At 43.7% G+C, this 27,843-nt stretch overlaps 1 protein-coding gene across 1 annotated transcript in view; it reads right to left on the bottom strand.

Moving 5' to 3' along the window:
- LOC122926114 (solute carrier organic anion transporter family member 1C1-like) overlaps window positions 1-24,708 on the bottom strand; it is a 99,106-nt gene extending 74,398 nt beyond the window's left edge. The window contains exon 1 of the mRNA XM_044277499.1: window positions 24,639-24,708. The gene's annotated coding sequence lies outside the window, so the exon portion shown is untranslated. The remainder of the gene's footprint in view (window positions 1-24,638) is intronic.
- Window positions 24,709-27,843: the final 3,135 nt, after the last annotated feature.

A 27,843-nucleotide genomic window follows, 5' to 3' on the forward strand; every position in this document is an offset into this window, starting at 1 on the left:
ACATTGCGGTACTGCATGCTTGTTGGAGAGGCATTTGTTCTGTTCAGAGTTACCAGCGGATGCACAGCAGACCCGGGTGGCCCCTCATTACTGTGTTGGCGCCTAGAGACTGAGACCAGGCCTTTAGTTAGTTAGTTAGGGTCTCTGTTTGTGTCAAGCCACAAGTGTTACTACTGTTCATTGTAAGGACTCCATAACTTAAAGTGACATTTCACATTGGAGAGCTGATAAAATTCCCACAAACTCAAGCCAGGCTGGCGTTTTGCTAAGAAGGAATACTCAGGCACCTGCTACAGGACCAGTTATGGGAGGGAGAATACTGTAGATCTGTGTAAGATTGTAAGCTGCTGTGCTGCACCGCAGGCTAGCCAGTACCATACACCCAATTCTTATTCTTTTAGGGTAATAATAACAGGTAAAGTGTGGCAGTTTAGTTGTGCCAGCCAGTAGGCAAATTACTGCTTTTTCCTCCTGCATCCATCGGGTCTCAGCCTTCGGGCTGGGTGTATGTAAATTTATTGTATGTTCTCAGCATTTGTGGTTGTATTTATTGCCACATTTAAGTAAAATTCTGTTTTGGCAAAAGCTGATGTTGAGGTTGCTTTCCTCATTCTTGACCTCACTGTATCCTGGGGAGACCACCCCGGTACTCTGCTTACAATATAATTATTGACCGTCTTACTCTGTTCATAGAGACGCTTCAGTTTATGTACAGTGGGATGCCAAAGTTTGGGTAACCTTGTTAATCGTCATGATTTTCCTGTATAGATTGTTGGTTGTTACGATAAAAAATGTCAGTTAAATATATCATATAGGCGACACACACATTCATATTTGAGAAGTGAAATGAAGTTTATTGCATTTACAGAAAGTGTGCTATAATTGTTTAAACAATTTCAAATTGGCTTTGTAAGCTCAGTGACCCCTGACTTACATACACAGGTGAATCCAATTATGAGAAAGAGTATTTAACCACTTCCCATCTGGGCCATTTGCTCCCTTCCTGACCAGGCCTAATTTTGCAAAACTGACATATCTCACTTCATGTGGTAATAACTTTGGAACGCCTTTATTTATCCAAGTCATTCAGAGATTTTCTCGTGACACATTGTACTTCATGACGTCATAAATTTGAGTCAAAATATTTCACCTTTATTTATAAAAACATCCCAAATTTACCCAAAAATTTGAAAAACATTTGGGTAAATTTATACCTAATATGTATACCTAATATGTATACTTTTTCTCATTTATTAAAGTTTTACACAATAATAGCATTTTTGAAACAAAAAAATTATGTTTTAATGTGTCCATGTTCTGATAGCTATAGTTTTTTTATTTTTTGAGAGATTTTCTTATGTAGGGGCTCATTTTTCGCGGGATGAGGTGACTGTTTTATTGGTACCATTTTGTGGGACATACGCGTTTTTGATCACTTGGTGTTGCACCTTTTGTGATGCAAGGTGACAAAAATTGCTTGTTTTGTCACCGTTTTTTGGGGGTTTTTTTTTACGGTGTTCATCTGAGGGGTTAGCTCATGTTATATTTTTATAGAGCTGGTTTTTACGGACGCGGCAATACCTAATATGTATACTTTTTTTTATTTGTTTCACTTTAACACAATAATAGCATTTTTGAAACCAAAAAATGATGTTTTAGTGTCTCCATGTTCTAAGAGCTATAGTTTTTTTATTTTTTGAGAGATTTTCTTATGTAGGGGCTCATTTTTTGCGGGATGAGGTGCCGGTTTTATTGGTACCATTTTGTGGGACATACGCATTTTTTATCACTTGGTGTTGCATATTTTGTGATGCAAGGTGACAAAAATTGCTTGTTTTGACACAGTTTTTTGGGGGTTTTTTTTTACGGTGTTCACCCGAGGGGTTAGCTCATGTGATATTTTTATAGAGCTGGTTTTTACGGACGTGGAAATACCAAATATGTCTATTTTATTTTATTTTTTCTATTTTTAAATTTTTTTTTTATTCCTTACTTGGGGACCTTTTTATTTTTACATGTGAAACTTTTTTTATTTTATTTTTTCAACCCTTTATTTTTTTATATTTTTTTTTACACTTTTCGTCCCCCATAAGGTCATACAAGACCTCTGGGGGACATTTGCTTCACTTTTTCTTTTTTTTTCACTATTGATTTCTCCTGTAACTGGGGCTGACATAGTAGCCCCAGTTACAGAAGAAATGCACCCCCCAGAGAGGCTGTACAGCGCAATACAGCGCTGTACAGCCTCAGTGCAGGGCTGATCGAGGTCTCTGTAAGACCTCACACAGCTCCTGCAGCTCCGGTCCCGGCGATCACATGACCGCCGGGCCGGAACAGGAAGCGCACGGCGCTTCCTGCTCTGCAGACACAGCGCTCGGTGAGCGCTGTGTCTGCAGCGATCCGGAAGGCAGGGACACCTGGGCACTGTCCCTGCCTTCTCTCTGGGTTGCCCTGCTGTCACTGACGATTAGCGTGCAGCTGCTATTTCTGAAAGGACGTTCAGAAACGTCCGTTCAGAAATAGAGGTCCACCCATAGGACGTTTATATCCTATGGGCGGACTTAAAGCGGTTAAGGGGGTCAATTGTAAGTTTCCCTCCTCTTTTAATTTTCTCTGAAGAGTAGCAACATGGGGGTCTTAAAACAACTCTCAAATGACCTGAAGACAAAGATTGTTCACCATCATGGTTTAGGGAAAGGATACAGAAAGCTGTCTCAGAGATTTCAGCTGTCTGTTTCCACAGTTAGGAACATATTGAGGAAATGGAAGACCACAGGCTCAGTTCAAGTTAAGGCTCGAAGTGGCAGACCAAGAAAAATCTCGGATAGACAGAAGCGACGAATGGTGAGAACAGTCACAGTCAACCCACAGACCAGCACCAAAGACCTACAACATCATCTTGCTGCAGATGGAGTCACTGTGCATCGTTCAACCATTCGGCGCACTTTACTCAAGGAGATGCTGTATGCGAGAGGGATGCAGAGGAAGCCTTTTCTCCGCCCACAGCACAAAAAGTGCCGCTTGAGGTGGGCTAAAGCACATTTGGACAAGTCAGCTTCATTTTGGAATAAGGTGCTGTGGACTGATGAAACTAAAATTGAGTTATTTGGCCATAACAAGGGGCGTTATGCATGGAGGAAAAAGAACACAGCATTCCAAGAAAAACACCTGCTACCTACAGTAAAATCTGGTGGTGGTTCCATCATGCTGTGGGGTTGTGTGGCCAGTGCAGGGACTGGGAATCTTGTCAAAGTTGAGGGACGCATGGATTCCACTTAGTATCAGCAGATTCTGGAGACCAATGTCCAGGAATCAGTGACAAAGTTGAAGCTGCGCCGGGGCTGGATCTTTCAACAAGACGACGACCCTAAACACTGCTCAAAATCCACTAAGGCATTTATGCAGAGGAACAAGTACAACGTTCTGGAATGGCCATCTCAGTCCCCAGACCTGAATATAATTGAAAATCTGTTTCTGATTTCATTTATTTTTTGTGGTACCCAAATTTATGCACCTGCCTAATTTTGTTTAAACAATTATAGCACACTTTCTGTAAATCCAATAAACTTCATTTCACTTCTCAAATATCACTGTGTGTGTCTCCTATATGATATATTTAACTGACATTTTTTATCTTAACAACCAACGATTTATACAGGAAAATCATGACGATTAACAAGGTTCCTGACGCGGGCACCAGGGACTGAGACCTGCATATGCTGCACTCATATAGCGCTCCAGATCACATCGGGAACCCGGCACTGAATTAGACAGGCTCCCGCTTCAGAGCAGTAGCAGTAGTCTGTCCCACCTCTTCTTCTCCTCCACAACTGTGTCAGGTGCGTCGGTGAATGGCAACATGTTGGGAAGAAGCAGAGCTATTAATTATACTTGCAACAGCCAGATCTGGCCTGAAGTCTGTAGGAACGGCAGCAGACAATGAATGAGGTAAGCCTGTGTCTGCTGCTGCTGCAGTTATTCTGTTTTGGAGGGAGGCTGGGGAGAGTTCTGTGTTCTGTACAGGCAGGCTGCAGCTTCAATTAGTCTGCCAAAAACAGTTCCTAAAATTCTCCTTGCCATCTGCTGTACCCCCTCTCATGTCATTTACCTTGTACCACCCTGCCTTGCTCCAGCCCCTCACCCACAGAGTACCTTTTTCTTTGCCATCCCTGCACTTTGAAACCCCATCCCCTTGCTTCCTTCCCTCTCCAGCCTTGTAATTGCTTCCCTCCACTTATAGACATTGGATACCCCCCTATTCACAGTGCACCTTTTTATATACGGGATACTCCAAATAAACAGCGCACCCCTCTAGACCAGTGTCGGACTGGGGTACTTAGGGCCCAACAGTGTAACTGATTCCGGGGGCCCACCTTAGGACTCCTGCACACTAACTTATTTTTTTTCCATGTCTGTACCGTTTACTTTACTTCAATAGGGCCGCAAAAAAAAAAAAAATGACTCCGTGTGCATTCCGTGTCTGTATGTCCGCCTGGCCGTTCTTCAAAATGATAGAACATGTCCTATTATTGTCGGCATTACAGACAAGGATAGGACGGTTCTATTAGAGGCCGGCTGTTTTGTTCCGCATAATGTGGAATGCACACACCCGGTATCCATGTTTTGTGGATCCGCAATTTGCAGACTGCAAAACATCCAACGGTCGTGTTCATGAGCACTTACAGTGATAACAGAAACATTAGATGAAGTATGATGGCAGACATTCACAGCAAAATGCACAAACATACACATATATGATGTAGAGGATCACTTTACTTCTGGGGGTCGTCATCACAGGTTACTTCATCAGACATGGATATAATGTCCAAACTTGTGCATTATTTTACACACTCCAACCAATACAGGTCATCATGAATTCGCAGCTTCACCTCACCATGTGTTACATCAACATAAAACTAGAAAAGGTACAATTTCTGGGGAAATTGTGTGATGTGTTCTTGCCTCCACCAGTAGCTTACAACTGGAGTGGGCAGAGTAACTGGGTGGAGTGTAGACTCCGCCCACTTTTATAAATTTTGACCTTTGTCTCATACTGACCCACCCTGCCGAGTTTGGGTGCTGTGAGAATGACAGCTGTTTAAAGGTTTCTTATTGAAGTCAATAGGGAAAATCTGATTGGTTGTTTGTGGCTCCGCCCACTTTTTAGCGTCCCCAAAATGAGATATACATTGGCACAGTCCTCCAGTGACCAACTGTGCCAAGTTTCAGAACCCTGCCATTAACAGTCTAAGAGTAGCGGCAGTTTGAATTTTTCCCATTTAAACAAATGGATGAAATTTGATTGGCCGTTGTAGACCCCACCCACTTTTTAATTTTTTTGACCCCAGTCACCCAATGACCTACGGTGCCAAGTTTGGGTATTCTGGCTTAAATATTGTGAGAATGACAGCAATTTAAAGGTTTCTCATTGAAGTCAATAGGGAAAATCTGATTTGTTGTTGTTGGCTCCGCCCACTTTTTCAATTTTTGAAGCCAAAGTAATCTATGACCTGATTTCAGAGATTTGAAGCCCCTGACATCAAAAATGGCCGCATTTTTCAATTTTCTGCATTTTTTTATTTTCCCATTGAAATCAATCAAAGAAATCTGATTGGTTGATTTTGGCCCCGCCCACTTTTCTGAATTTTAATCCTAATCCTAAATTGTCCAACTGTACCAAGTTTGGGGATCCTGCCATTAACAGTCTAAGAGCAGCGGCAGTTTTAAATTTTCCCATTAAAACATATAGCTGAAATTTGATTGGCCGTTGTAGACTCCGCCCACTTTAAACCATTTGAATTCTAGTCACCTATTAACCGAATATATTAAGTTTAACAACCCTGCCATTAACAATGTTGAAATGGCAGCAATTTAAAATTTTCTCATTGAAGACAATAGGGAAAATCTGATTGGTGGTTTGTAGCTCCGCCCACTTTTTAATGTCCCCAAAATGTGACAGACATTTTCAGGTTGACCCCATGACTAAGTGACCCAAGTTTGGTGAATTTCACTCCGAAGCTGTATGAGTGACAAACGTTTGCATTTTTCCAATAAAACTCTATGGGAGAAAAAAAGAGGTTTTCGGGGGCCCGCCCCAGGGGCCCGGAGGGTGGGATCGGTTAACAAAGCACAAGCAAGATCCTCGGGTATGTGCCGACCAAGAGTGCAAAGTTCGGTATTGATACTCCTAAATCTGTGGGAGGAGTAGCAATTTGAACGTCTCATTGTAGTCAATGGGGAGAATTTGAATGGTTCTGTGTGGCCCCGCCCACATTTTCGGGTCTCCGAAATGTTCTAACAAATTGCGCGTTGACCCCATGACTAAGTGACCCAAGTTTGGTGACTTTAGTTTAAAATCTGTGCGACTGGGAGCGATTTGAAAATTGTCCCTGTCAAAGTCAATGGGAAAAATGTGGATTTTGGGGGCCCTGTCCCAGGGGCCCGGAGGGTGGGATCGGGTAACAAAGCACAAGCAAGGTACTCGGGTGGGTGCCGACCAAGTCTGCAAAGTTTGGAATTTGTACTCCTAAAAATGTCGGAGGAGTAGCAATTTGAAGCTCTCATTAAAGTCAATGGGGAGATTTTGATTGGTTCTGTGTGGCCCCGCCCACTTTTTGGGGTCCCCGAAATGAGCGCAAAATTTTCGGGTTGACTCCATGACCCAAGTTTGGTGACTTTAGTGTCAAAGATTGGCGAGTGGGAGCGATTTGAAAATGTACCCTGTCAAAGTCTATGGGAAAAAAGGGGGCTTCCAGGGCCCGCCACGGGGGCCCTGGGGGTGGGATCGCTCCACAAAGTAATAGCAATCCGATCGGGAACAATCTGCACGTTTTGGTAAATTTTTGTCTATGTAGTGTAAAAGCTGTGGGAGGAGTTAGGGTGGCAAATTTGGCTATAATAAGAATAAGAATAAGAATATATATGTGAGATAACAATATGTGGTCTTGCTATGCAAGAACACATAATAACAAACTCTTGCCCGGCTAGGCTCTAACTAATACATTAACTTGACTTACTGACTTATCTATAGAGCACCGTTCACACCTTGTCTCAGGTGCGGCTTTCCCAACCCAATGTCCATCAGCCTCCTGGCTGTACAGAGCACAGTTCACACACTGTCTCAAGTCCAATGTCTCTTGTGGTGGATCAAGGCTCAGTAGTCCGCCTGAATAAGGCCCTGCGACCCTCCCAGGCGTTGCTTTGTCCCCCGCAACTCCAGGATATCTCCCAGCCTCGTGGTCCCTCAGCCTACCCCAGCTGAGACCACACTCACAGAGCCATCCCGGGCCTCTGCTTCTAAGTCTCCCTCTCCTGATACACTAAGGGTTGTTTATAAGACCGTGAGTACCTCCAGCTGGTCTTACCTGTGGTGGAATAAGGTTGTGGACCGTACTATCCACCCCTTCTATGCCTCTAACCTGTATGAAACCTGTCACTGTCTCACAATGGATATCCTGCACTTTAGTCAGTCAGAAACAAAACACATGCAGCGCACACCAATCACTTATTGGACACATGTGGGACACAAGAAACGTATACATGCCAAGGATGCATATGTCACATACTGCACATACACCACTGATGCATATGTAATACCCCAAAGTTTTGTTACAAAACTCTTCTACCCCGCTACAACCAGTTAAAAGTATTTGCCTTGTCATCTAATGTAATTTCACATAACATCCTCACAAATGTGCATTGAAAGCCTTGTTACATGTATATTGCTGTCATTTCTATGTTCACCAGCAGGTGGCAGCAATGTGTTAGCAAGGACTTAGCTACAGTTTAGTGTTTCTAGACTGGAATAGTACATTCAAGTTTAGCTCCCCCCTCTATGAGCAGAAGTGGGCTGCGCACACATCTTGCCTCATGGGTAGGGAAGGAAGTTAAGTTAGTGTGCCAGCCACCCCTGCTAGGGGAAGGCTGTGCGTGTAAGAGCTCCCAGATATAGGGATCCAAAGCCAGGATCTTGTCTCGGCTTAGACATTGATCATCATCCCCAGCCTGAGCCTTGCAGCCTCAGCTGGAAGAAGCAAGCAGATCACTCCAGTTCCAGGAAGAAGCATACCCTGTGAAGATAGCTGGGAATACCTGTCATGCTGGACAGGATACAAGATACCACAGAAAACCACAAACAAGTGTCTAGGCCAGAAGCTGGAGATAAAAGGTCACCTCCTTACAAATCCCTACCAGCTCTCCCTAGACTACTGTGCCCACATTCAGACCCTGAAGGTGGGAATAAACATGCCCCCATGCCTAAGGCTGAAGATACCCTAAAATCCCTAAGATGGTAACAGGGGAAAAGAGACAGCCTGCTTCCTCAGGACCTGGAGGAGGCAAGCATCTCCCTAACAGCCTAGACCAGTGATGTCGAACCTTTTAGAGGCCGAGTGCCCAAACTGCAACCCAAAATCCACTTATTTATTGACCTTTCACTAGTATACAACGAAAAACTAACTATACCTGTGGCAGAGCGGCGCCCAGGGTCCCCTGCACTTACTAGTATGCTGGGCGCCGCTCCGTTGGGGCTCCGGTGTCTCAGCTCCATCTGTTGTATGGACTGATTTTTTGTAGGAGGCGTGTCGCTTGCTGCAGCACTGGCCAATCGCAGCGCACAGCTCATAGCCAGTCTATGAGCTGTGTGCTGCGATTGGCCGCACTGCAGCAAGGGACACGCCTCCTCCTACAAAAAAAGCAGTCCAGTACAACAGACGGAGCTGAGACACCGAAGCCTATACCGGGCGAACGGAGCGGCGCCCAGGCATACGAGTAAGGCAGGGGGACCCCTGTGCGCTGCTCTGCCGCACAGGTAGAAGGTGTAGTTTTTAGTTCGTATACGAGTGAAGGTCCTCTTTAACCTGAATACTATAGTGCAATATAGTATATCTTCCATGTACTTTATCATGTAGCTGTAATAGCCTGCCTAGATTCAGTGCCCTGCCTGTGCTGTTCATAGTGCGCCCTGCACTGATGAATGGCAGGAAAAGTCTAAGGCATATTGGTACACCATAGACTTTTTTCACAGTGTGGGTGCCCACAGAGAGGGCTCTGAGTGCCGCCTCTGGCACCCGTGCCATAGGTTCGCCATCACTGGCCTAAACAGAACACCAAAAAGAAAACCAAAATCAACTTATCTTGTCACAGAGCAGAAATGGCAAATCCTTCCTTCCTTCCTTCCGCAGAGCAAGACTGAAGCCATAACCCGCACGGAACTGGGAAGAGGCATGATTTAAACTCCTACAAACAAACAACCCCACCCAGAGCACCTGAAGGGAGGCGGATACAGCTCAACTCCAAAACAAAAAACTACACACGTGCTGCTAACCTGTTAGACCTCCGCACCAGATCACCCACACACAGGTCCGGACCAGTCATACATCTCTTGTCAGCCATTCGCTTGTACCTCTCACCCATCCTCTCCAAATTCACTTGAATCTTCCACCAGATAGAAGACAAGGCAGAAGAAAATCTCTCCTCCTCTGGCATCCCAGAGGAACTAGTCTCAGAAAAGGTACCAAACTGAGGATCAAAACCGTATGCGCCAAAATATGGCGACTTACCTGTGGACTCCTGCCTACGGTTATTCAAAGAAAATTCAGCTAGTGATAAGAATGAGGACCAGTCCTCCAGGTTCTTAGCCACAAAGCACCTCAAGTAGGTCTCCAGGTTTTGATTAGTACGCTCTGTCTGTCCATTTGACTGTGGATGAAAAGCCGAAGAGAACGAAAGTTGGATACCAAGACGAGAGCAGAACGCCCTCCAAAATCTGGAAACAAACTCAGAAACCACATCCGAGGTAATGCCATGTAATTTCACGATGTTATCCACAAAAACTTGAGCAAGAGTCTTAGCATTGGGTAGACTAGCTAATGATACAAAGGGAGCCATTTTACTGAAACGGTCAACAACCACCAAAATCACAGTTTTCCCAGAGGAACTCGGCAGATCAGTAGTAAAGTCCATAGACAAGTGCGTCCAAGGACAAGATGGAATAGACAGGGGAAGAAGTGAACCAGAAGGTCGAGGGTGAGCAACCTTTGCCTGTGCCAGGTCTCACAAGCTGCTACGTAATCCTCAACACTCTTACGTAACCCGGGCCACCAGAACCTCCGGGAAATCAGATCAAAGGTCGACTTGCCACCGGGCTGTCCCGCAAGGACAGTATCGTGATGTTCCTTGAATACCTTGTATCGCAATTCAGCAGGAACAAACAACCTACCTGGGGGACAAGAATCCGGAGCCTCCTCCTGGGTTCCCAACACCTCCATCTCCAACTCAGGGTACAGAGCAGAAACAACCACCCCATCAGCCAAAATCGGAGGAGGATCCTCTGAATCACCTCCCCCAGGAAAAGTACGAGACAATGTAAAGTAACCACAAAGTTGAACCTGGTAAAAAACAGTGACCATCTAACCTGTCTAGGATTCAGACGCTTGGCAGATTGTCCTTATGATCAGTATATACCGTAACAGGATGACACGCCCCCTCCAACCAGTGACGCCATTCCTCAAAGGCCAATTTGATGGCCAGCAATTGCCTATCTCCTACATCATAATTCCTCTCTTTGGAGAAAAAAAAAACGGACGCCACTTGCCAGGTGATGAACCCTGCGACAACACTGCTCCAACCCCGCTCCAACCCCCACCTCTGATGCATCCACCTCCACCACGAATGGCTGAGACACATCGGGCTGCATCAGAATAGGAGCAGACGCAAAACATTCCTTAATAGCCGAAAAGTCCTGAAATGCCTCATCCGACCAGACAGAGAAGTCGACACCTTTCTTAGTCATATCGGTCAGGGGTTTTACAATGGTAGAGTAGTTCAAGTTACATTTTCTATAATAATTGGTAAACCCCCAAAACCGCATCAAAGCTTTCTGATTCTCCGGTCGGTCCCATTCCAGAATCACCCTGACCTTTTCGGGGTCCATAAGAAAACCAGAGTCAGAAAGCAGGTAACCCAGAAATGGAAGCTCCTGAACAGTAAACACACATTTCTCCAATTTGGCATACAATTTATTCCAACAAAACCTGTCTCACGTGATCCTGATGAGTCTTCAGATCAGGAGAGTAAATTAGAATATCATCCAAGTAAATTACAATGAACCTTCCCACAAAATGGTGGAAAATGTCATTGACAAATCGCTGAAACACTGCTGGCGCGTTAGTTAACCCAAAAGGCATAACTAGATTCTCAAAATGACCCTCATGTGTGTTGAAGGCCATTTTCCACTCATCCTCCTCCTTGATTCTGATCAGATTGTAGGCCCCTCTTAAATCTAACTTAGAGAACACCTTGGCTCCAACAATCTGATCAAAAAGGTCAGAGATCAAAGGAAGGGGATAAGGATCACGGACCGTAATGCGATTCAATTCGTGGAAATACAAACAGGGTCTAAGCGATCCATCCTTTTTCTTAACAAAGAATAACTCAACTGCAACCGGAGATTTAGATGGCCTAATATGACCTTTTGCCAAACTCTCGGCAATATACTTCCGCATGACCTCTCTTTCGGGTTGAGAAAGATTGTATAGCCGAGACTTTGGCAACTTAGCCCCTGGGATAAGATTAACCGGGCAATCATATTCATGATGAGGAGGCAATTCCTGAGCCCCACCCTCCGCAAATACATCCGTAAAATCTGAGAGATACTGGGGTAAAACCGTAGTAGACGCCCCAGAGAGAGAGGCACTAAGACAGGCACTATAGTAGGGTTATGTTTTATCAACCACGGTAACCCTAAGACCATAGGAGCGGGCAAGTCCTTCATGACAAAACAAGAAATGATCTCAACATGTGAATCACCCACCCTTAACTGAATACCATGAGCGATATGAGTGAGAGTCCTTTGAGAGAGAGGGGAAGAATCGATTGCGAACACTGGAATCTCTCTTTCTAAGGTGCAAGTACTTAGGCTCAGATTTTGAAGAAAAAGATAATCAATAAGGTTTACCCCAGCACAACAATCAAGGAATACTTCAAAATGAAATTTTCTTGAGTCTAACGCCACCATAGCTGGAAGGAGAAAACGTGTATTGCAGGGAGATTGCCTACTTGCTTGCTCCGGCAGCCCATTCACACTACCAAGAGTCAAGGATGTTTTTTTTTCTCTTTATGTAAACCTCTTTGTGGTTCTTTATCATCAACACGCGATTTAACAAAAGGACAAGCATAAACAAAATGACCACTTTCTCCACAGTAATAACATAGCTTATGCAATCTCCTAAAGTTCCTATTACCGGAACAGAACAACACCTGACCTAGCTGCATGGGTTCCTCCCCTACCCCATTATATGTCATAATACTCTGGGGAACTGGTGGGACGAAACCACTCACAGAAGGGATCCCTCTTGTGGGGGGGGGGGGGAATCTTACACCTCTCTCTAATGTGTCTATCTAACTGTACAGCCAAAGACATAGCATTCTCCAATGTATCCGGGTACTCATGAAAAGCGAGGGCATCTTTTAATCTCTCAGACAACCCCTGACAAAACTGACTACGAAGCGCGGGGTCATTCCACCCAGACTCCGTAGCCCATCTCCTAAACTCAACACAATACACCTCTGCAGAATGTTCTCCTTGTGATAAAGTACGCAATTTAGATTCTGCCATCGAGCCCCGATCTGGGTCATCATAAATTAATCCCAAGGCTTTAAAAAATTAATCCACCGACCGGAGGGCCAGAGAACCGGTCGGCACAGAAAAGGCCCAGGACTGCGCATCCCCTTTAAGCAGGGAAATGATTATCCCTACTCTCTGACTCTCATCACCAGATGAAGACGGACACAGCTGAAAATACAGCTTGCGTGACTTTCTAAAGCGGATAAAATCATCCACAGGCTGGACTGACTCCCACCAGCAGAGCCATGAAGCAGAAAATTCTGACAAAGTGAAACTGCATTGCGAAGGTCAGCTACCTCCCAAGTTAATTCCTGCATGCGATCAACCAACAAATCAATTGACTCCATCTCAAAGCTGCTGAGAAATGGCAGTCTAGGTTTTGGCAGGTTATAATATCACGCTGGACAGGATACAAGATACCACAGAAAACCACAAACAAGTGTCTAGGCCAGAAGCTGGGGATGAAAGGTCACCTCCTTACAAATCCCTACCAGATCTCCCTAGACTACTGTGCCCACGTTCAGACCCTGAAGGTGGGAATAAACGTGCCCCCGTGCCTAAAGCTCAAGATACCCTAAAATTTCTAAGATGGTGACCGGGGAAAAGAGTCAGCCTGCTTCCTCAGGACCTGGAGGAGGCAGGCGTCTCCTTAACAGCCTAGACAGAACACCCAAAAGAAAACCAAAATCAACTTATCTTGTCACAGAGCAGAAATGGCAAATCCTTCCTTCCTTCCACAGAGCAAGACTGAAGCTATAACCAGCACGGAACACTGGGAAGAGGCGTGATTTAAACTCCTGCAAACTACCCCACCCAGAGCACCTAAAGGGAGGCAGATACAGCTCAACTCCAAAACAAAAACAAAAAACTACACACGTGCTGCTAACCTGGAAGACCTCCGCACATAATCTGAGCAGGGCATGACAGTACCGTCCAGAGACCCAGGAGAAGACATATTCCTCCTCAGCTAGTCAGTCCCCAGACAGCAGAAGATAGAAAGCAGAAGCCAAATTCTTGCCACATTACAGTGCAACAAGCAGACATCCTTTTCCTGCAAAGCTCCAGGTACATGACAGAGCAGAAGATATATTCCTGCCACAGATTGCCAATACCTGCTGGGACCAAAGACTAATGCTATATCTTGCTTGGATGAAAGCTACAACCAGTAAAGACAAGTTTGAACTTTACCAAAGGTCTGGATCTCAATTACTGCTGCAAATCCCTCTATTACTCCTACTAGCACCACACTTATTTTATTGCAAGTGAGCCAGGATCCAGGAGTCCAGCCGTACCCAGGTAGGAGACACTGTTGACACCATTACTACTACCATACAGAGACATTGCACCACTCTGGCATTCCTAACCTGGTATGTGAGTTATAACACCTTAAAGGGCCTTGTGACAGTACCCTGCGCACGCTGCAATTGGCGTCATGAACAAACTATAGACTATTATACCCATATCCTGACCCACTACATAATTTGGTGCCCGTGTAACCATACCACGGTCTGGCTCATTGCACATAGAACATATATAGAACACACCAATCACACATAGGAAACATGCAATGCACACACCAAGACATTTATGCCTAACCCTATTAAGTATAGCACACTTAAAGGAGTTAAAGAGGTTGTCTCACTTCAGCAATTGGCATTTATCATGTAGAGAAAGTTAATACAAGGCACTTATTAATGTATTGTGATTGTCCATATTGACTCTTTTGCATCACATTATACACAGCACGTATCCATAGTTATCATAAGTGCCGGGGCCCAATGCTCCTGGGGGGGCCCACTGAGCTGCTATGAGCACTTCCATCAATACAGATGGAAGCTCTCATTACTGTCATTTCACTTACGCAGTACCCCTTTGGTGGGCCCTTGGAGTCACATGAGGCTGGCTGCTACAGAGACTCAGACATGCCCCTTCTACACAGGACATGCTGCCTGAGGAGAGAGACCGGCAGGGCTGGAGCAGAAGTGTGAACACAGGTTGTCATTGAGTCTGCACTGTGACTGTATCTTCTCTGGGGGGGGAGGGGACTCTTCGATCTGCTGCTGGATGCTGCTTCATTCTATTTAGTTGTTTTACTGTTTCATTAAGCAGTTTGCCTCCATGACACCTGCCTCCCCCCCCCCCCCATATCCTGTCCTATATCAATCTCATGGAGCCCCTGCTGTCTCCTTTCCTCCCTCCTTTCCACCCTCCTATCTCCTATTGCTGCCCTGCACAGACCTCCTGCCACTACTTGTTGTATGAATCCCCCTCGGAGTCCATTCCATCTACTTGCTGTGTCCACCCCTCCTGTCCATCCAGGGCCCCGGTCTCACTCCTCTGACTCTCATTATGTTGGCAACTGAACCGCATTCACCATAAGGACCTTCTAACGTCACAGGGTCTTCTGACTGTGCCCCCCACCCAGTACTGTGCTCCTCACCCCATACTGTGCCCCTTTATACCCTGCATTGTGCCCTCTTACCACCCCCTGTACAGTGCCCCTAGTCATTTCCTGTACTGTGCCCTCTTATACCCTTTTTTTCGGCTACTGTATGCTGGTTTTATCATTGTATGGCGGTGTTATCACTGTATGGCTGGTGGTATTCAATAACTGTATGGCCATAACTGTATCCCCTTCCCTGCCCATTCCACTTTTTTTAGACCTGGCATGAGCAGGAAAAGATACAGATGGCGATACTAATGACCTCTGCACCACATCTGTGTCAGAAATACACCTAATATAGACGTATTTCTATATAATAAATTACCCCCAATTGTATTATTATTCGGGGGTAGAACTAATATCTTTATAGTATATAGATTCTAGTGTATTATTCTGTTTCCTGTATTTCCCAATAGATAAATGATCCTTGGGAAACACAGTCCTCATCCCTGACCACAAGGACCAGGTTGTACGCTCTGTCAGTACATGGCGGCCTCCCCTCTCCACTCCGCTGCTCCGCTGCTCCGCTGCTCCGCTGTGTACCCGGCTCTTATTCTGACACTAGGGCTGGGTTCACATCCCATTTGTGCCATCCATTTAATGTATACCAAAAATGTATGCGTTACCAGATGCCTCAGAGTGATGCCGTACAGTGGCATCCATTCACCTTATAGTTCCATTGTAAAAAAAACATATACGTTAACATATGCATGTTTTATAATGACTTCCAGTGCCCCCTCCATAGAGTATTCCCCCAGTGTGGGGGCTACTGGGGGTCATTATTCTGAATGGGGGGCGACTTGGGGTTATTATTCTGAATGGAGGGCCGCTGTGGGGTCATTATACTGTGTGGGGGGGGGAATTGGGGGTCATTATACTGTGTGAAGAGCCACTAGTGGTCATTATACTGTATAGGGGCCACTGGGGGTCATTATACCGTGTGGGAGCCACAGGGGGACATGTAAATGTAAAAAAATGCCTCAAGGGGGCCCACTGGGATTTATCGCCCAAGGGCCCACATGAACCTGGAGCCGGCCCTGGTTATTACTAGTGTTGATCACGAATATTCGAATTTCGAACTTTTATCGCGAATATAGGTACTTCGAAAATTCGCGACTATTTCGAATATAGTTATATATATTTGTATTTTCGAATATTCGATTAATTTTTTTCCTTTTTTTTATTCAATTTTTGTATCAGTACACATGATCCCTCTCTGTTTCTAGCTTGTGGGCCAATAAGAAGGCTGCAATATACTTGACTTTAGGAGTAGTAGTGTTTGCGAATTTTTCTCTATATTCGTTTTTTTCGAATATTCACTATATTGCTATATATTCTTGTTTTAGAATATTACAAATATTCGAAAAAACTAAGTTATAGCAATATAGCAAATATTCAAAAAAACGAATATAGAGCAATTTGGCTAATATAGTTTTATAATCTTTTTTTATAGTTGTAATTTTTTTCCAATCTGAACTTCAGATGAGAAAAAAATTACAACTATTAGACAAAGAAGATTATAGCACTATATTAGCTAAATTGCTCTATATTCGTTTTTTTCGAATATTCGCTATATTGCTATATATTCTTGTTTTAGAATATTACGAATATTCGAAAAAACAAAGTTATAGCAATATAGCGAATATTTGAAATAAAACAAATATAGAGCAATTTAGCTAATATAGTGCTATAATCTTCCTTGTCTAATAGTTGTAAGTTAAAAAATTCGCAATAAAAAATTTGAATTACGAAAATTTGAATTACGAAAATTCGCATATTACACAATCATTACCTTGCCGATTTTTCGAGTACAAAAAATTGTAGAATATACCGAATATTCGAATTTGCGAATATTCAACGAATATTCTACAAAATATTTGTGAAATATCGCGAATTCGAATATGACCCCTGCCGCTCATCACTACTAATAAACCCCCAAAAAAGGCTGTAATGTTGTCACTTCACCGCACAAATGCTAAAAAGGCCATTTTTTTCCACTAATACACCCCAAAAAAGGCTTTAGAACATATAACTGCACCGCTGTATGGCTAATAACACATTTTTTTCCACTAATACACCGAAAAAAGGCTGTAATTTTGTCACTTCACCACACATAGGCAAATAAGCCCTTTTTTCCCACTAATACACGCCAAAAGGCTTCAGAACATATACAGTAATTTCACTGTTGAACCACAAATAATACTTTTTTTTCCACTAATACACCCCAAAAAAAGATTTTTTCACTTCACCGCACAACTGAAAATAAGCCATTTTTTCTAATACACCCCAAAAATGCTTTAGAACATATACCGTATTTTTCGCCGTATAAGACGCACCGGCGTATAAGACGCACCTAGGTTTTTGGGGAGGAAAATAAGAAAAAAAATATTTTTATCCAAAAGGTGTGCTGTGGGTTTGGTGGGTTTGGAACTAGGTGGTCTGTGGATGGCACTATTACTGGGGATCTGTGGATGACGAACACTGTTATGGGGGGATCTGTGGATGACGGACACTGTTATGGGGGGATCTGTGGATGACGGACACTGTTATGGGGGGATCTGTAGATGACGGACACTGTTATGGGGGGATCTGTGGATGACTGACACTGTTATGGGGGGATCTGTGGATGACGGACACTTATGGGGGGATCTGTGGATGACGGACACTGTTATGGGGGGAACTGTGGATGACGGACACTGTTAGGGGGGAACTGTGGATGACAGACACTGTTATGGGGGGATCTGTGGCTTTCACTGTTACAGGGGGATCTGTGGCTGGCACTGTTACAGGGGGGGATCTGTGGATGGACCCTCCCAGCCCATAACACAGACCCTCCCAGCCCATAACTGTGCCATCCACAGATCCCCCGCCGCTCCTGTATACTAATATAATATGTCTTATTCAATTAATAGTTATTAAATATGCCTCTTTATTCCTAAAAGTACCTTAAATCCTAAGCGCTTCAGTACAATGCCGGCAGGCCGGGCAGCCGGCGCGGCGCGTCACTCACTGACGTCACTTGCCTGCGCCGCCTGCTTCATTCATAAAGTAGGCGGCGCAGGCACGTGACATCAGGGAGTTACGCTGCCGCCCGCCCGGCCTGCATTGTACGGATGAGCTTAGGATTTAAGGTACTATTAGGCATAAAGGGGCATATTTAATAACCATTCATTGAATATGACATATTTTATTAGTATACAGGAGCGGCGGGGCGGGCCTTTAGTACAGTGACTGCACCGCCCCGCCGCTATTGCCGGCCCCAGCTCCTCCTCCCAGTCCCTCCCCGAGTCCTCGCTCTCTTTACATCGCTGCCAGCGATGTAAAACTGACTGCATTCGCCGTATAAGACGCAGGGGCATTTCTCCCCCATTTTGGGGGAAGAAAAAGTGCGTCTTATACGGCGAAAAATACGGTAACTGCACCGCACAAGGTAATAAGATGTACAAATATTTCCTAGTAATACACCTTGTTAATGGCTGTATCACACAGCACTTGCACCCCAATAACAAGCAAGGTTTGCTGGCATTACAGAGATATCATCTATTGCAAACCTAAAAGCAACAGAATAAGTCCTTCCCATCCTTTCCCTACACCTTGACTAATCTTTACCTGAACTTTTAAATTGTTTTTTCAGCACAATGAAGTCTTTCCTAGCACTGTCCCTAGCGCCTGCTGACGTCTCTCCCTGCACTACGCACACTGGAAAATGGCAGAATCCAAGATGGCTGAGGCTATTTATAGGACTGTGACATCACAGGTCAGGCTGGCTGTTGATTGGCTGCATGTATGGCATTGTGGGTGATCCCTTGTTCCCAGAGTTCTTTGCTCCATGTCCTAACACGTGCAGCAAGCATTTTAGGAAAAAATGCGATTCGTTACCACAAAGCGTGAGGAAATTTGGATTCAGTGTGAATCGAATTTTTCCTGAAATTCGGATCAAATTACACCTCATCAACTTCGATTCGCTCATCTCTACCCATGATGTGAGTGGAGCCCCGTGATGTTTGTGTGAAAAGAAAATATTTACCGTTATAAGTTGGCAAATACTAGGAGCTGTAGTTCTTTCCTTATATTCACGCACTGTAATGTTCTCTGATAGCCCATAACAGTGTTCCACACTAAAACAAATATCAAGGAGCCATTGGCTCCTAACCTGAAAAATGTAGGACCCACCAATAAATTCATCAATCAACCTCCAGGTTGCAAATAAATAGTACTTATTGAGTATAATACATACACATGTTAAAAGTTTATAAAAAGAAAAGGAGCAAATATCAACCATAAGAAGGGTAAGGAGGGGGCAGCAGAGTCCGTCCTTCACACTCAATAATCACTTAAGGCAATGACTCTCACCATAATGATATTCAAAAATATTATTGTGTAAAACTTAAATAAATTAAAAAAGTATACATATTAGGTATCGCCGTGTCCATAAAAACCTGCTCTATATAACTAACACATGACCTAACCCCTCATATATAAATACGGTTTTAAAAGCCATTTTTGTCACCTTACATCACAAAAAGTGTAATAGCAAGCGACCAAAATGTCATATGCACCCCAAGATAGTGCCAATCAAACCGACATCTCATCCTGCAAAAAATTAGCCCCTACATAAGGCTACTTTCACACTAGCGTTTTTCTTTTCCGGCGCTGAGTTCCGTCCTAGGGGCTCAAATCCAGAAAAGAACTAATCAGTTTTATCCCCATGCATTCTGAATGGAGAGTAATCCGTTCAGGATGCATCAGGATGTCTTCAGTTCAGTCTTTTTGACTGATCAGGCTTTTCAGAAAACCGTAGCATGTTGTATTTTTGCCTCCGGCCAAAAATCCTGAACACTTTGATTGAACGCCGGATCCGGTCTTTTTCCCATTGACTTGCATTAACGCCGTGTGTTCAGTCAAACCAGATCTGGCTTTTGCATGTTAAACCTGAAAAATGTGAAAAAAAGTTAAAGTCCATAAATGGCGGATCTGTTTTTTCCAATGTATTTTTTCATTGTGATCAAAATCCTGATCAGGATTCAAATGTAATCCGTTTTCACACGTCGGAATTGAACGCCGGATTTAAACAACACTAGTGTGAAAGTAGCCTAAGACAGTCGCCCAAAAAAGAAAAAAGAAAATATGGCTTTCAGAATGTGGAGACACTAAAAAAATCTTTTTTTTCAAAAATGCTTTATTGTATAAAACTGAAACAAAACCCCCCAAAAAGTAGTCATATTTGGTATTGTCACGTCCTTAACAACCTGCTCTATAGAAATAGCACACAATCTAACCTGTCAGATCAACGATGTAAATAACAAAAACATTTTCCAGTAACAAAAGCAAGGGTTAACAGCTAAACAAAACTCAATATTTATTGCCCCGATTCTGTCGTTTCCAGAAACACCCCATATGTGGTCGTAAACTGCTGTATGGCCAAATGGCAGGGCACAGAGGGAAGGGAACGCCATATGGTTTTTGGAATGCAGATTTTGCTGGACTGTTTTTTTGACACCATGTCCCATTTGAAGCCCTCCTGATGTACCCCTAGAGTAGAACCTCTATATTAACACTGTCCCAGCCAGTACAGAGTTAACCCCATATTAACATCATAGAAATGATGGTAGTTGTAGTTATCTTCTCTTTTATCCCTCTCCTAATGTCCACTGATGTCCGATTACAACAGTCCGAACTTGCCAGGAGTTGTATTTGTTCCTCTCATACCCATCTATAATAATAAAATCCCTATGTGAGTCCAGCCATCTCAGCCATCAGTCAGTGCCACCAGCCACAGCCACCAGTCACAGTGCCAGCAGTCTTAGCCACCAGTCACAGTTCCAGCAGTCTTAGCCACCAGTCACAGTGCCAGCAGTCTTAGCTACCAGTCAGTGCCAGCCATCTCAGCCATCAGTCAGTGCCAGCCGTCTCAGCCACCAGTCAGTGCCACCAGCCAGAGCCATCAGTCACAGTGCCAGCAGTCTCAGCCATCAGTCGCTGCCAGCAGTCTCAACACCAACAGTCAGTGCCAGCCGTCCCCTTGCCATTTAATATAGACTGTTCCTACTAATGTTTTTGCACTACTGTTCTAGCGCCCGTTATTGTAAAGGGCTTAATGTCTAGTCTTCCTATAATATCCACTGATGCGCCATAATAAGTCTGGACATCCTGGGAGCTGTAGTGTCTCCTCTTATGCCCCTCTGCCTATAATGTCCACTGTTATACCATAATAAAAACCCTACACACTTGAATAACAATGACTATCACTAGAGAGCAAGATCTAAAAGATTCTTATAGAAAGGAAAGGTTTCCTTCAAAGGCCTTTTGTCTCAATGATGGGGGGATTTATTATTAGATTTAGTATTATGTAGTCTATTACAGTTCCACATTATTGCAACCCAGCTTTCTGCCTAGGTGCGACACTATTTGGGAGTGAGAAGGTTTTTTTTCTTTGTAGATTTAGAATTATGCAGACTCCATTACAGATTCATATGGAAGTAACCTAGCTTTTCCCAGTAATTAGTATTCTACAGTCTAAGGGCCATATGTCCCGGAGCGGCATACATCGTGCGCATAGGAGCGCACAGCATCATAGGTTACTATGATGCTGTGCGCATCGGGCCACCCGCGGGGCTATTGTCCCACACTCATAATATCATGTTTGCCGCTCCGGGACATATGGCCCGCTCACAGACTGTGTGTCTCGGAGGGCATACGGTTGTGTGCATGAGCCCTAAGGCCTCCTGCCCTAAGGCCTGCTGCGGCCCGCACGAACACTGACCACCCGTTCCGCAAAAAGATAGGACATGTTCTGTCTTTTTGCGGAATGGAAGTACGGGAAGAAACCCCACAAAAAATGGCCACTTTTTGGCCCTGATTTATCATACCTTCACTCCAGAATTCTGACATCAAAAAGTCGCAAAATAGGGCTTTTGCGACTTTTTACACTCACATGCGTAGAATTTTGAGACTCTTTGCATGTGTACACCGTTCTGTCCAGTTTTGTAATATGGGAGGGAAAGTGGGTGTGGTTAGCTATGTTAATGAGTTTCACTCCAGATTTATCATTAAGACTTTTTTTTAAAGTCGCAAATAAGTCGCCATCTCACTCCAGGAGGAGGGTGGAGTAGGAAAACTGGAGGGGCTTCTCTACACAGAAGTGTTAGGTTTAAGGACAAGCCACATTTATCAAACAACATGTGACATATGATAAATGTGGTACAAAGTACTCCAAAACAGACTCAAGCAAAACTGACTTCAAATATTCTTCTAATGATAAATTACCCCCTTTCTGTGTAGACAAGATATTCCGACTAAACCCTCCTCCTATAATTCTTGGCTTATGTGCACTAGCATTAGAAGAGGAGAAACAAGAGCAAATAACAAAGACACATAAAGAGATTATGTTATGTTTTGTTGGTTCTTTTTGTGTTTGGATTCTGGCTTTTATGCTTTACACCCTCCACCATTTTTGTAGCCCACCTTTGCATCCGTTCAATTTTATCTAATAACTTATTGTAGGTGGGGTCTCCAGAACTGGATACAGAATTCCAGATGTGGCCGCCCTAGAGCTCTATACAGTGGGATCACAATCTCTCTCTTCCTACTGGTTATACCTCTAGCTATACAGCCAAGCATCCTTCTTATTTTCCCTGCTGTTTGTCCACACTGTGAACTCATTTTATCTATATGTTTTTGTAGATGGGGTCTCCAGAACTGGATACAGAATTCCAGATGTGGCCGCCCTAGAGCTCTATACAGTGGGATCACAATCTCTCTCTTCCTACTGGTTATACCTCTAGCTATACAGCCAAGCATCCTTCTTGCTTTCCCTGCTGTTTGTCCACACTGTGAACTCATTTTATCTATATGTTTTTGTAGGTGGGGTCTCCAGAACTGGATACAGAATTCCAGATGTGGCCGCCCTAGAGCTCTATACAGTGGGATCACAATCTCTCTTCCTACTGGTTACACCTCTAGCTATACAGCCAAGCATCCTTCTTGCTTTCCCTGCCGTTTGCCCACACTGTGAACTCATTTTGAAGCTGTCTGATATCAGGACCCCTAGATGCTTCTCTTCTGAAGTCTTGGCTGACACAGAACTGCCAATATGATAGTCAGATAGAGGCTTACTTTTCCCCAAGTATTTTAAATTTGAAAACATTGGACTACAGCTTCTATTGTTTGGACCATTTGCCCAGAGAAACTAAATATTTTTTCCATGTTACAAATCCCTCCAGGAATATCAACCCTATTGCACACTTTTGTGTCATTTGCAAACATGTAAATTTTGCTTACCAAGCCTTCTCATATATCATCTACAAAAATATTAAAAAGAATCGGACCCAGGGCAGACCCTTCAGGTGCACCCTCATAACTTGTCTCTCCTAAGAATGCACAACATTAACAACAGTCTGATATCTATTCATCATCCTTTATATGGCACTGTATCTAAGACTTTGTTGAAATCCAGGTAGGTGATGTCCGTACCATCACCTTCGTCCATCACCTTTGTGACAGTCACAGAAATCAATAAGATTAGTTTGACATGATGTGCCCTCACTGAAGCCATGCGGTTTTGCATCCAACAATTTGATGTTTTTTAGTTGGTTAACTTATTTTTTATTTATTTTTTCGGGAGGATTTCCCCTGTTAGGAGGCACTGGTTAAACAAATCAGTAAGTGGAACAGGAACAACAGATCAGAGTTTTGTAAGGATTCCTGGGTGGAAGCCATCTGGACCCATTACTTTGTTTGACTTTAAATATGCCAATTCACCCATAACATCAACCTCCAAAATGCATACAAGTTGTTTTAACTATCTGCACTGTGCAAATAGGCAAGTGTAATTGCCTATATGGGTGGTGAGATAGCACCGACTAACATCTTAATTTTGCTCTTTACCATTGATAGCAATTATAAACTGCCACAAAAAGCTGTGTGTGACACCACGCTATCTCTAATGACCTACTTTTGTTATAATCCGGCACAAGAAGCGCTCCTTTCTCTATTTGCATTCTATACCCATAGAGTTCAAGATACCTTCTTAGGCACCATCTTCCAGTTAAGGGCTCGTGAACACAAACTAATTTTTTGTCCATGTCCATTCCTTTTTTTTTTGCAGCCTGCATGTGGAACCATTCACTTCAATGGGGCCGCAAAAAAACTGAAATAATTCTGTTTTCATTCCATGTCCGTAGGTCCGCATGTTGGTTCCGCAAAAAAATAAAACATGTCCCATTATTGTCCGCATTACGGACAAGGATAGGACTCTTCTAATATGGGCTGGCCATTCCATTCTGCAAAATGCGTAACGCACACACCTGGTATCCGTGTTTTGCGGATCTGCAATTTATGGACCGCAAAATAACAAAATGATCGTTTGTATTGTATCGTTCCTAATTGTAACACTGGAAGCTCCTTAGCTCATTCACTTCCATGTAACCTCATAGACAGAAGGAAGTTGCTTTTGAGGTAACAGTCCCCCCACCTCATATGGGCAGCTGCATATAGCATGGCCGAACTAGGCCTCAGGTTATATGAAGTTTCCATTTAATGCTATGTCTTATAAATGAGGACAAGTCTTACCTGAGCACCTGTGCTTGCTCCATGCAGTGTCTACACCAGGACAAGACACCCCAGAGCTGTTGTACTGTTGTAGTCAGGTATCAGCAATGATTAACTCATCAGAGAGCTGCCTCATGAGTGACTCTCATTTGAGATTGTTTTATTTGTCTTTCTCAGTTAGAGATCAGTGTAAACAAAGGGTCGGACAATACCAACATAATCAAAGTTGGAAAACAAAAAATTATCCTCTCCACACCTTTTAATACATGTATAAAGGTGCATTTACACAAGCTAATTCGGGCAGGTAATCGAGAACGAACATTCTTTCCCGACAATCTGCCTGTGTAAATGTGCCACGGATCACCTAATGAACCAGCGAAACGCTCGTTCATTGGATGATCCTGTCGCTCATGCAGGCAACACCAATCATTGTTTCTGGGCAGCAGATCGTGTGGTTTAAAAAGGGGTCTGCTGCCCAGAAACAATGATTCTTTATGAGAAACATTGAAGGAGATCTTTGCATGTAAATGTTTCCTTCACTGAGCGAGCAGCTGACTGTCGGGAACGAACGCTTCCTTCCCGACAATTGGCTGCTACATCATGCGGTCTAAACCTGCCTTAAGATTCAAATAGGGAAAAGTGAGGCCTTCCTCCTGACTGCACTCAGGCAAGTCTGCTTCTGTAGTAACTCTTGGGCCGACAACAGCCTAATCACTTTCAGTCCAGGCCATTTACCCCCCTCCTGACCAAGTCTAATTTTGCGAATCTGAAATCAAAAGTGTCACTTTGGAAAGCTTTTACTTACTGTATCTAAGCCATTTTGAGATTATCTTTTTCGTGACAGATTGTACATCATGTAAATAGTAAATTTAAGTCAATATGCTGTACCTTAATTTTTTTTTTTTAATTGGAAAAATTTACTATTATCTAAATTTGAATCCCTCTAATTTTAAGACAGATAGTGATACCTCTCAAAATAGTTATTAACATTCACCATATGTCAAGAAGCAATTTTTGAAATTTTCTAGATAATTTCCAAAATCAACTTTTTGAATGACCAATTCAGTTCTGAAGTCACTTTGAGGAGCTTACATAATAGAAACCACGCATAAATTACTCTAGTTTAGAAACTCCACAACTCAAAATATTCAAAACTGATTTTAGAAATGTTCTTAACCCATTAACTATTCCACAGGAATGAAAGCAAAACGGAGGTGAAATTTCCAAATTTCCATTTTTATTTTCTTCAGATTTTCCATTTCAATAAATTTTTTCTTGTGACACATCAGGAATTAACAACAAAACAAACCTCAATATTTATTACCCTGATTCTGAACTTTACAGAAACACCCCATATGCAGTCAAACTGCTGTATGGGCACAAGCAGGGGTCGCAATAACGCCTGTACATCTTGGGGTACATTTGGTTTTCTGATAACAAAAATTGAAATTCTGTCAGTGTTTTCTATTTTTAGTTTTTATGAAATTCACCATGTGGCATATATAATATAACTTTATTCTGCAGGTTGATACAATTATGGAGGTACTACATTTATATTGTTTTCTTTATGTTTTGCTACTTTTGAATAAAATCCCTTTTTATTAAAAAGTTGTTATATTTTTCATCGCTATATACTAACATCCATAACATTTTTATTTTTCTGCCAACGTAGATATCTGAGGGATTGCCTTTTGCAGGACAGACTGTACTTTTTATCAGTACCATTTTCGGGTACATAAGACTTTTGATATTTGTTTTTGTTATTATGTTTTTCTGGCTATAGCCTTGTGTGAGGACTCATTTTTTGTTTTGCAACATCTGGAGGGATGCAGGTTGAGCATGCCTGCCCTATGCAAAGTCATCCCCTTCTTACTTTATGTCACTTTAAAGGGTTAACTTACATTGACTTTTACTGTGTTTTATTTGTACAGTATGTTGTTATACATATCCTGTTTACTTGCACTGTTTTTGCATGGCACTATGGAAAGGGTTAAGCAACATTGAGAGATTTTTAGAAATGAGAAGCTAATAATTTTCCATAGCCACCATAAGGTTTAAAGAAAAGCATGTTTTGGGTGAAAAAGCCAGACTTGTTTACCACCAAAACCAGACAGGCTGACCATTTGGATATCTAAAAAAAAGTGTGGGAACTCCCCCAAGATCCACTGCCACCCCGACCCCCCCCCCCCCCAACAAAAAAAAAATATATATATATATATCGCAGAAAATTCAGTGCAACGTAAAACATAAACAAAAACTGGAATTTGCTCTATATGTCTGTTCAGACATAATTCGTCTCTTTCATATTATAAGCTCCCCTTATATATAATTTACTTACAGTTCTGAAGACTCAGGGGTGCTGGCTGGCTTAGCCTCAGGGGTGCTGACAGCCTTGGCCTCAGGGGTGCTGGCTGGCTTAGCCTCAGGGGTGCTGGCTGGCTTAGCCTCAGGGGTGCTGGCTGGCTTAGCCTCAGGGGTGCTGGCTGGCTTAGCCTCAGGGGTGCTGGCTGGCTTAGCCTCAGGGGTGCTGGCAGGCTTGGCCTCAGTGGTGCTGGCTGGCTTGGCCTCGGGGGTGCTGGCTGGCTTAGCCTCAGGGGTGCTGGCTGGCTTAGCCTCAGGGGTGCTTTGCAGGCTTGGCCTCAGGGGTGATTTGCAGGCTTGGCCTCAGGGGTGCCGGCTGGCTTGGCCTCAGGGGTGCTGGCTTGGCTTTAGGGGTGCTGGCTGGCTTGAACGGGCAGAAGGAGTGTGGCAGACTGTGAGTCCTTTTTCTCCAAGCTGCTCAGACCTCAGATAAGAAACCCATGCCTTATAGCAGCCCCCAGTAGCATTATAGCAGCCCCCAGTAGCCTCATAGCAGTCCCCAGTAGCCTCTCCATTATCCCCAGTAGCCTCTTGATCAGCCCCCAGTGACTCTCACCAGCCCCCAGTGCCTCTTCATCAGCCCCCAGTGCCTCTCCATCAGCCCCCAGTGCCTCTCCATCAGCTCCCAGTGCCTCTCCATCAGCCCCCAGTCAGTGCATCTCCATCAGCACCCAGTGCCTCTCACCAGCCCCCAGTACCCTCTCCATTAGCCCCCAGTGCCTTCTCAATCAGCTCCCAGTGTGCCCTCCCCAAATTAAAATCATTGATGGACAGTGCACCCCCCCCCCTCCCCTGTATTAAAATCATTGGTGGGCAGTGCCCCCCTCCCCGGTATTAAAATCATTGGTGGGCAGTGCGCCCCCCC

This window comes from Bufo gargarizans, chromosome 2 (assembly GCF_014858855.1).
Source record: "Bufo gargarizans isolate SCDJY-AF-19 chromosome 2, ASM1485885v1, whole genome shotgun sequence".
Classification (NCBI taxonomy): Eukaryota; Metazoa; Chordata; class Amphibia; order Anura; family Bufonidae; genus Bufo; species Bufo gargarizans.